Below are 12349 nucleotides of genomic sequence, written 5' to 3' on the forward strand. Positions count from 1 at the left end.
TCTAAAGCAATTCCCGAGATCAAGTTCATCCGTAAATCAGGTACATGCCGCACATCCTTTAGAACCAATGTGCATCCGACATTTGTCTTGATACAAATGTCACCAATCCCCGCAATCTTTGAGTAACTTGTGTTACCCATTTTCACTGTGCCGAAATCACCTGCTACATATCTGCAAAAAAGATCTCTTACCGGTGTGGCATGGTGAGATGCCGCTGTGTCAACCACCCATTCCGACTCTGAACCTGACAGGTGCATGCATTCCTCTTCCTCATTTATAAAGAGGACAACATTATCATTATTTTGCACCATGGCGGCTGTGTTGTCGTCATTCTTCTGGCCACTGGTTTCACCTTTGCCCTTCCTTGGATTTGGGCAATCTCTTTTGAAGTGACCTGGTTGATTACAGTTGTAGCAATTTCTGACTCTTGATTTGGATCGGTTCTTTGACTTCCCACGAGCTCCGGATCTACCATAGTTGTTCGAACTCCTTTGATAACTCCTGCCTCTACCTTCTGTGATGAGAGCCTGTCCTTGATTTTCAGGCTTCTTTCTCATCTTCTCATTGAGTAGAAGAGCCGATGTGACATCTTTCAACTCAATAGTAGTCTTACCGTGCAGGATGGTTGTTGCCAAGTTATCGTACGAAGATGGCAACGAGTTCAATAGCAAGATGGCTTTATCTTCTTCCTCGATTTTCACTCCGAGGTTGGCAAGCTGTGTGATTAGTCCGTTAAACACATTTAAATGTGACAAAAAATTCGTACCTTCACTCATGTGTAGGGCGTATAACTGCTTCTTCAGGTACAATTTATTTGTCAGCGTTTTGGACATGTATAGGCTTTCCAACCTTGTCCAAATTCCTCGTGCAGTGTCTTCATCAATGATGTTATTTACCACATCATCTGATAAGTGCAACCTAATTGCACTAGCAGCTCTTTCATCCAAGTCAGCCCAATCCTCAGCTTTCATGGTATCAGGCTTTTTGGAATCAACATCTAGAACCTTGTGTAATCCTTGTTGGATGAGCAGATCTCTCATCCTTCTTTGCCATGTTGAGAAACCGTTATCTCCGTTGAATTTTGCTACCTCGTACTTTACTCCGGACATTTTTATTTTTTCACCAAGTATAGTACTACCGACAGTGAATAGTATTTCAGTGAACGAGCAGAACCCGTGCTCTGATACCAGTTGTTGGGAATAAACCCCTTACCAAAATAATATTCACGGTAATAAAGCGGAATAATAATGTAGCACCGAGATACGGTAATTAACAAGAATAAAAGAGTAACAATGACACCAAAATTTTTACGTGGAAAACCCTTCTGAATAAGGGAAAAAACCACGACCCCGAGAGGAGCAACTGATATCACTATAGTAAGGAATTTTACAACTTTGTAGGTCGGAGGTAAATACTCCAAAGACCACTACAACACTCAAAAGAAATAACCCTCTTTTGATATTCCCACCTCACTACAATATCGCTCACTCTCTATTTTCCTCACAGACTATTTTCTTATACCTTGTCTGTGAAACCTTACTCTTTCTTTCTCTCTTTGTTGGTGTGTAGAAATGAGAGTTGAAGCTCTCCTTTTATAGCCAAAGCTTCACCCTCTAAAGCCTACAATATTTGACAATTTACACACACTTTTCACAATTCAACAAAGTTGGCTACCAAACCAAAGAAATTCAACAAGGTTGGCTACCAAACCAAACTAATTCAACAAGGTTGGCTACCAACCAAACCAAGTCAACAAGGTTGGCTACCAAACCAAAGAAAACTCTTATTAGGCACATGCCTAATACTTCTTCAATGAGATGGACATCATCACATGTATCATCTCGAATTCATTTTCATGGCCAACCATCATATTCTCCATCTCCAAAGCATGTTGAGATATATCGACAAGAGAGAAATTTTGTATTTCCCGATCTCTGGTGTTGTTTGTACCTATCCCCTATTGCCATCCACTGTTTCATGGTTGAATCAATGCATTCCGTTGCTTGTTCCAATAGAAAAAAGAGTTCCTACAAAGCATTGATGAAATCTGCGAAAAGAATCTTTCTTGACTCCAAGTCAACCATATCTTCTGTGTTGCATGCTACCTCTATGATTTCAGTTTCCAAGCTTGTCAATTCCTCAAGGGGCTCTGCTGTTAATTTCTCCATAATAGTTCTCGAAGATTCAAGCTTCTCATAGAACGATTGCAAATTACATCTAGTAACTTGCATTGATTCATGTACGTTGCTCATAAGGCAAGTAATTGCAGCATAAGCCATGCCCCTCCTCAGTGGCGTACGCAAGATTTTCCATAAGTGGTGTCACATTTAAAGAAGTAAGAAATGATATTTTTGACACTGCTTCAACCTTGGTGCTGTTAGGACCGAAAAAAATCAGGTGTCATGCGGAAGCTTCAAAGCAAACCTTGAACAACGATAAATCAGACAACAAACGAGAAATCTACCAAAAGAGACACAAACATTTAACGTGGTTCGGTCAACTGACCTACGTCCACCGCGGAGATGAGCAATCCATTATATAAAATAGAGTACAAAATATCGAGAGAACAACCTCACGAAGGGGCAAACACAAGTGACACACTAACACTTGTCCCGTAAAGTTCTCCCCCTAAACACTACTCTCAAACCCCATATGGCTACATGTGGATGTTGCTGAATGAGAAGGAAGGATCCTCAATTTATAGAAGTCCAAACCTTTTCCTACAAGAAAAAGGACTAGCCAAGTATAGGAGAATTATAATTTCCTTCTACAAAAAGGAAAACCAAATATGGTAAGAAAATTATGGCAAACACCTAACAATTCTCCCCCTTGGCCTAAATTTTCTGACAAAATAAACTTGATCCACCTTCTTCACATAGCCTTCAACAAGTCGCATCTCCAAATCTCCGCCACGAAGTTTGTCTCAACATGCGTAGCACACCGGTCAAATTTCTCAGAAAGAAATCACGATTATCGTCAAATGTGTTGCGGCTAGAACTGAACCCGCCAAGATGAACCTATCTTGAACCTCGCTCTGATACCACTTGGTAGGACAGAAAAAAATCAGGTGTCAAGCGGAAGCTAGCAAAGCAAACCTTGAACAACAATAAATCAGACAACAAAGGAGAAATCTACCAAAAGAGACACAAACATTTAACGTGGTTCGGTCAACTGACCTACATCCATCGCGGAGATGAGCAATCCACTATATAAAAAAGAGTACAAAATATCCAGAGAACAACCTCACGAAGAGGCAAATACAAGTGACACATTAACACATGTCCCGTAAAGTTCTCCCCATAAACACTACTCTCAAACCCCATATGGCTACATTGTGGATGTTGCTGAATGAGAAGGAATGATCCTCAATTTATAGAAGTACAAACCTTTTCCTATAAGAAAAAGGACTAGTCAAGTATAAGAGAATTATAATTTCCTTTTACAAAAAAGAAAAACCAAATATGGTAAGAAAATTATGGCAGACACCTAACAGGTGCATCCGCCCGGGTGTAAACCTTATACTTAAAATACATCTCCTCTCCTTGATTAATGCATTCATTTTGAATCAAGTAACAATAGAAGCAAAAGTCTCATAATTGGTTACACTATACCCCATCCTGTTATACTTAACAAACCTTTGAAGATCAAAGCGACAAATTTATCATAAATTTCTTTAAGAAAAATTGTGATTTCGAGGTTGGAAAAGACATTTATGAAGATATGTTTTTCTCATTTTATCATGGTTATTTGAATAATATTTTGAGGTGCTAATAATTTTTTTCGGGGTCAACCTTTAAAGAATTTAAATTAACTCTTTTAATTTGTCGATGTTGCTTTGACTATTGACCCTTTCTTCCAAATTAGATGAATTTTGAGATTCTGAACGTGATTTGAAAGTTTGGAAGATGCTTAAAATACATCTCCTCTCCTTGATTAATGCATTCATTTTGAATCAAGTAACAATAGAAGCAAAAGTCACATAATTGGTTACACTATACTCCATCATGTTATACTTAACAAACCTTTGAAGATCAAAGCGACAAATTTATCATAAATTTCTTTAAGAAAAAATGTGATTTCGAGGTTGGAAAAGGCATTTTTGAAGATATGCTCTTCTTATTTTATCATGGTTATTTGAATAATATTTTGAGGTGCCGATAATTTTTTTCGGGGTCAACCTTTAAGGAATTTAAATTAACTCTTTCAATTTGTCGATGTTGCTCTGACTATTGATCCTTTCTTCCAAATTAGATGAATTTTGAGATTCTGAACTTGATTTGAAAGTTTGAAAGATGCTTTAGGATAATCTAATGAATTTAAGCTGAATTATAAATTTTTTTAGAATTTCTTAAAATAGTTTTACCCATAAAGTAACAAGAGATACATTCTCTTGCCTTGTTTTTTTTTACCAGTCCAAATCCTCCACAAAGAACTGAAGAATAAAACCACATAAACCATGTTCGATCCCGCGACTTTCGTTAAGGAAATCAGGCGCTACACCAACTGGCCAAGATAGGCTTGATGTCAAGTGTTGTCACACTTATTTATTTTCTACGTTATAGGGTATTTTGCAGATTATTTATATATACATTTAACAAAAATTTACGACGATGCGGTGTCACGTGACACCCCTTCACCCTTACTGCATCCGCCCCTGCCCCTCTTCATCTCACTCTCGGAAATGTGTGATGCAAGTTGATCCTGTATCATCTCGAATTCATTTTCAAGTCCAACCATCTTATTCTCAGGCTCTAAAGCACTATCAGATGTAGAGGCAAGAGTCAAATTTTGTGCTTTCAGATGTTCACTGTTCAACATTCCTATCCACTGCTTTACGGTGGAATCAATGCGTCCTACTGCTCGTTTCATCTTGAAACGAAGTTTCCAAATTGCTATTCTTCGTGAAATTGGACTTTCTACAACGAGAACCTTTCTTGATTCCGAGCCAACTATATCTCCTGTCATGTATGCTAGCCCTTCGATTTTAGCTTTCAAACTTGTCAATACCTCAAGATCATCGCCTATTACTTTCAACGGTTTCTCCAGAATAGCTCTGACGGATTCAAGCTTTTTATAGTACTTTTGCAAGTTAAGTCCAGTAGATTTTACTGATCTCAATATGGTGCTCATAAGAGAATTAATAGCAGCATGAGCCATGTCCGTTAGTATGTATGTGATGCCAGTGGCTAAGCCAGGAATTTTCGAGGGTGTTCAAACTTAAAAGAAGTAAAAAAAAAAAAATCCTAACAAAGACTGTTCAATATATATTATATATCTCGAAAATCTAATATTTTACCTATATACGCAGTGTAATTTTTCGACGTGACCAATTGACCACCTCACAAGAGTGTAACTTCGCCCCTGTGTGATGCAATAGGGGAGTTTCTGCACAGAGAAGAAGGCAGAATATCTCTTTGTTTTGTAATTTCTCAATCACCCAGCTGGAAGTCAATCCAGCTCTAGTTTTAGTTTTACACTCACTAATCTGAGTACTAGAAAAAAAGGAAATTTAAATTAAAAAAATTCTAATAAAGAAATTGTTTTTTCTTGAAAAAGATTAAATAAAGAAAGCCTGCCAATATAAAATGGGAGGATCAAGAAATACTATATTTCAGAGTGTTAACTGTTGCGTTTAGAAAGAAAGGAAAAACAAAAAAACTGTTGCGGTTAGTTGTAGGTTTAGTGGAGAAGCGAATTCGAAATTTAAATTTTATAGATTCAACATTTTTGGTTTTTACCATTAGATCCGTTATATTTTAAAGTTATGAGTTCTATCTACTATTTTTAATAATTTTAATAAACTTTTACATATAAATTTATGATCCATCTTGAAAGTTAGGGGTTCAATTGAATCAGTAGCTATAATGTTGCATACCCCACTAGGGTTAGATCTAGTTTTCCAGGTCACGTTAGATATTACTCCTTTTTCTCAATTTATTTGATACTATTTTGTTATTAGTCTGTTTAAAAAAGAATTTTCTATATTTTTTTTATTGGAAAGCATTTATAGCCAGACAAAACTATGATTTATTTAATACGACATATCACAAAAGTCTTTATTTCTTTATTATAATTTATGTCAAGTCAAACTATGACAAATAAATTAAAATGGAGGGAGTACTACTAGTATATGTAATTCTTCTTATACATGCCTTTTTTCTTGGGAAAAACAAGAATTCGAGCGACACGCTCCGAATCGCCTGAAATTTTGTGGAACCATTAGAAACTACCTAATGAATATAGTGATGCTTCACCATGAACATTCCCCGTTTTTGGTGTTTTAGGGCCATAAAATAGGAATTCAAGTCGATTTCTAAATTTTTTGTGCTAATATCCACGTCATCTTCATGAATTCGGGCAAAAGGTTTCGAATCGCCTAATACTTTTTGGGCCCATGATAAACGACCTAATGAATAATAGTATTACTTTTCCATAGTCGTTCCTCGTTTTTCTGTGTTTTAGGGCCATAAATAGGAATACAAGATGAGTTTTAATTTTTCATGCGCTAATATCCATGTGATCTTCATGAATTCGTTCGACGGGCTCCGAATTGCCTAAAATTTTGTGGCACATCAGAGATGACCTAATAAATAATTGTTATTGCTTCGCCATGACTATTCCTCGCTTTTTAGCATTTTAGGACCATAAAACAAGAATTCAAGACAAATTTCAATTTTTCTTATGCTAATCTCCACACCATCTTCATGAATTCGGGTGACGGACTTCAAATCGCATAAAATTTTGTGGACTCATCAAAAATGACATAATGAACAATAGTCATTGTTTCGCCATGACTGTTCCTTATTTTGTTTTGGCATTTTTGAGCTATAAAACAGGTATTTAGTATGATTTCAATTTTTTCGTGTGGTAATATCCACGTCATCTTCATGAATTCGTGCAACAGGCTTCGAATCGCCTAAAATTTTCTTGGACCATAAAAAAATATCTAATAAACAATAGTCATTACTTCGACATGACTGTTTCTTAATTTTTGGCATTTTAGGGACATAAAATAGGAATTCATGACGATTTTTATTTTTTGTGTGCTAATGTCCATACCATCTTCATGAATTCGGGCGACGGGCTCCTAATCGCATAAAATTTATTGGGCTCATTAGAAACGACATAATGAACAATAGTCATTACTTCGCCATGACCGTTTCTTATTTTTTTGACATTTTAGGGCCCTAAAACAGGAATACTAGATCATACACAATTTTTCGCCCAAATTCATGCAGTTGGTATGGACTAATATTTTAAAAGGCGGGGGCGTGAGTCGAGGCGTTTTACCTCTGACGAGGCAAGGCGTAAGTTCTGAGACATGGGACGTAAGTCATGGATCTTTGAATTTTACTAATTTCAAAAATTTTAAGATAATATAAATAAAAATAATAATAAAAATTACATTAAAATCATAAAATTAGAACAAATAATTTATTTAAAATATGTATAAATTATAATTCAACTATGAATAATACGAAAAGTATGACATATATCATGATATGCAAATTAGCTATAACAACATTACAACTCAAAAAGTAATGTATTCGATATGAAATCTTATATGTATCTCTTAAGGAGTAATGAATCTTGAACGTTGGATATTCACAATTTAAATATAATTCTCTAGCATCATTTAGTTTTAAGTTTCAACAAGTTAATAAAGTGACACATAATTCACCATATCCATGATAACTAATTATTTGTAAATAATTACTACTTAATACTGATCTATTTAATTACTAAGTATTTTATCTCATAAATGTGAAAAAATTGAATATTTTAGAAATTGAATGCTGGTACTTTGCATTTATTTGATTTATATGTCAAAAGAAAATACTCTTTTCTTCTCAATTTATGTGAAAATGTTCGGATTTCGAGAGTTAGATGAGTTGTTTTTTGACAGTAATATTTTTACATATCTTTTAAATATTTTAATTTATTAATTATTATGACGTATAGTATTATATATTTAATTGGAATTTTTACCTTTCTATGCCACTTATCAAACCTTATTACTCTCCATGTTTAAGGTTAGAGATAATTACATTTAGTATACTAAATTACCATTTATATACCATAATTTGAAACAGGGATATAATTAATGGGGCATTTATTTTAGGCATAATTATAGGACCGTATATTCCCACGTTTCTCTTTCCTTTCAGCTCAACCCATCTCCCCACCTTTTACCTTTACCGTAACTCCCCCACCCCCCCACGTTTTACCTTTACCCTTCACTCCTCCACGTTTTCTTCAGTTTTCTTCTATACAGAACAAAAGCTACCCACGTTCTTCATTTTTCTCAATTTAATTTCACCAAATATTGAAGTTAAACCATGAAGAACATCAAATCTCCCAAAAAAATACATAAAAATCTAACAGTAGGTGATATCCCCTCTTTCGATTTGAGTGTTTTAACACCAAAATCACCACAAAAACAAGTAAAATCTATACATGCAATGGAACCTACTACTCACAGTTCATCTCCTAGACAAATCTGTGCTGAAATGCGAACAAAGAAAATGCACGATGTAGATGCTGGAGGAAGTGCTACACCAGGCGGCAAACAACTCAAAAGAAAGGGGAAAGAGATATGTGTAGATGACGACTTTGTTGAAGATGTCCCTAAAATTCCAACAGTTAAAAAACCCAAGTTGCCTCCTGCTTCCACAAAACAAAAAACGAAGAAACAATCCAAAGAGCTCCCAAAATTGGTTCAGAATTTTTTTTTGGTGAAGGCAAACATTTAGTATTTTCGTTTCCATTTTTTTAGTTTTGTTTTGGATGTAAAAATCTCTGTTTTAAGTGTTTTGGTAAATTGTAGATTAGTTGTCTTAATTTTCTAGATTTTTTGTAGTTGTGGTTTAAAACACGAATATAATTGTAGTTATTTTGTAGTCATGTTGTAGTTATATTGTCCTTAGCTTTTAAATTTTGAAACAGAGCTGTAGCTACTTTTTGCTTCCTGCATTTTTGTAGATAATGGTTATATGTGTAGATGTCTTGTATGTTTTTGTAGTTATATGTGTGGGTTGGCTGTATTTTTTTGAAGCAGATTTGTATGTATTTTTTCTCCCTGATTTTTTTTAGCAATAAGTGTAGTGATTATATAGTTATATGTAGATATTATTTATATTAATGCTTAATTTCTATGCAGTTTACTAATGTGAAATAATTTATCATTTTGTGCAGAATGGACATTATTTTGCCCCACATAATGTGGATTATGGTGTGCTTAGATTCCACACTTAGTGTGATCCTAGCATTCCTAGCCAGATAAAAGAGTTATTGTCTCCAAATGCTTTAAAGCTTTTTAAAAACACTTGTTTTGGTTACTTACTGTCTCTCCCCTCCATTTGCATGCAAAATCAAGCTATTCATCTTCTGATGAAGTATGAACTGTCTAAGTCTAATGAATCATTTTTTTCAGTCCACTTGAAGGGGAAAAAAATTGAATTTTGCCTTGAGAGAGTTTGGTTTAATTACTAGTTTAAATTGTGTGAATAAGTTTACAGATTATGGATATACTTCTAGTTATGTTAGCAAGTTAATGAATAGCTATTTTCCTAACAAAAAAAGAGTAGACAAGTGGTATTTGAAAAACATAGTAACAAATAGATCTTGGGTAAACGATGAAGATGCAGTCAAGTTGTCCATTCTTTATCTTTTGGAATTTTTTGTTTGCCTTTCTGTCAAAGATCATGTGTCTTTTATAGACCATTTTAGGTTCTATTTGGTAGTGTCTGGTAATTTTGAGTCATACCCATGGGGTATTAAATCGTTCAATCAGGTTATGGAATTTGTTAGGCATCAATCCCCGTGTACATTCTTATCTCATACGGGGATGCTCATTAGCCTTGCAAGTATGGCTTTATGAGTGTTGCTCGACCGTCAGCACGGAGCTTGCTACGAGGTGTTCTGACTCAATACCTCGTATATTAAGATGGTCAGCTACTAAGGGGCAGATTTGGTTAACTGCCTTTGAAGAGAAGATGATCAAGCCTGAGTGGATTAAGGTATTTTTTTCATTTTTGTATGTTCCTACATTTACCTTCATAATATCTACATTTAGACTACATTTTTTTTGTCTTAGTGGAACTAACTGTTTTTTTTCATGATTCAGTTCACAAGCATGACTGAATCTGGAGAAGAGATTGGAGTGCTTACTCTGCCAAACAAGATTGAGTATGAAAATGAACAAGATGCACAATCATCAGAGGTTCCAAATGCTGATTCTCCAACATTGGAACCCAAACATACAGACTGTCAAGAGGACAAGGAATCTGTGGTTATGAAGTTCAGGAAGCTAGAAAAGGGAATTAAGCAGGTAAAATTATTAACTACAAATCTATATTGCATAACATTGTTGTTAAATTGTAGTATAACTGTATCAATTTGGAGACAATTGTATAAACAATACTGCATCGTACATAATTAAACTAAATTGTAATTTATTTGAATAAAATTACCAACTAACTATATTTTTAACTTTTAGGTTGATGGAAAGTTAGAGGATTTTAGGAAGGATGTATTTAAGGAACTCCATGACCTTCGAGTGTTTATAGATGATTCTATGAAGAGGGTTTTGAATTTGATAAATAGGAGATATGATGTGGATGAGGCAAAGGTAAGAGTTGATATATATTTATATGCCAAAACAAATTATGACATTTTAAAAAATATAATCAAACTTACATAAAATCTTTAGTTTGCTGGTAGTTCAATCAAAAATAATGACCAAAAACAAGGAGTGAACCACCAGCAATTTCCGTTCAATCTTGGTGATCAAGTGCATGCAAGCACAAGCAACACATGTATCTACAAAATACATACAAATATATACACTTATTATAAAACTTTATAGAACTGAGTTTTATTATTCACAATTTATCTACAACTTCCTACATGTATCTGCAACTTTCAAGGCAACATTATCTAGTATTTTTTACCTATTTGTTTTTATAAATTGAAGCTGCAGTTTGTCCAGAACATGTTCCAGTACATGTTGACTTATATGGAGAATTTCAAGAAGCAGCTGAGGTAGAACAAGCATGTATAATATCATACTGTCATTCAGAATAAATAATTGTTGTTTATACAATTTTACATTCCCTATTAATAAGTATTGTTTTTTGTAACAGATATTGAAGATATCAATGCACAGTCCCCAATTCACGGAGTGACTGTAGCAGCTCAGACAGAACAAGTCATTGAGAAATAACTAAATGAATGTGAAGATGTACATATGTGGATGAAGTTGTTTCTGAAGGTTCAGGCATTGATAAGAAGCGTGTGACATTGGATGACTTTGAGTTACCAGACAACTTAACACAATTGGTTAAGTATGACGAGCCCATACCAGATGAAGCAACCCCTAATCATCCGGGGAGAACCAGGCAACCGGGGAAACATGCATGATCACCTTTCATACTGCTATATAGTTCTGGAGGCAGCAGCTCTATTGGACCTAAATTTTTCTACCTCAAGCACCCATTCACAACTCTTATAGGTGAAAATGTAGATTCTGATATGTTAGATAAGTTCAACAAGTGGTTATACCACCGTACTAACAAAGTATCTAAGAGGTATCAATGCTTAATTTGACACTTTCATTTCAACATTTTATAGTTAAAAAATGTAATTCATTATGTGAATATTTTTGATTGGGCATTTATTTGTTGTTACAGGAAGAAGGCTCCCTTTTCCATAAAGGATAACCAAATCAATCCTTGGTTAGACCTTGGAGTTGAAAAGGTGGATAAGAAGGACAGGTTTTATTCCTTTGCTCACCCCGGGGGAGTCCTCAATGACTCGGTAAGTATCAAAGAATAAATTCACAAGATATATTTTCACTTTTGTTTTGTAGTTATATTGTAGATATGAAATATATGTGACCATGTCCTTTATTATAAATTGTAGATATAATGTAGACATTTCTTATAAATGTTGCTCTTATTAATTATAGTGTGATTGTATTTAGGTTGAACCTTATGTATCATATTTGATGATGAATTGTATGTAAAAATTGTATATTTATTAATTTGGACAGAATTGGTATATCTATATTTCATGGTTGTAGTTAATTTGTAGTAAAATTGTAGAGCCAGTTGAAGACTTATAATATTAACTTTAGTTTGCATGTAGATATTATTGAGGCCTTTTGTGGTAGTTGCTGTTCCATGTGTTGCTGTGTGTAGCAGTTAAAGTGTAGTTATTTGTTAGATTATTTGAATTCTGACTTTGTATTTTAAGGTGTAGCTGCTTTGTTGATAATTGTAGTTACATTGTAGCTAACAGTAGATTTCATTTTATTTTGCAGCACATTGATGTTATTATGTATTACCTG

This window comes from Nicotiana sylvestris, chromosome 6 (genome assembly GCF_000393655.2).
Source record: "Nicotiana sylvestris chromosome 6, ASM39365v2, whole genome shotgun sequence".
In the NCBI taxonomy this organism is placed as follows: domain Eukaryota; kingdom Viridiplantae; phylum Streptophyta; class Magnoliopsida; order Solanales; family Solanaceae; genus Nicotiana; species Nicotiana sylvestris.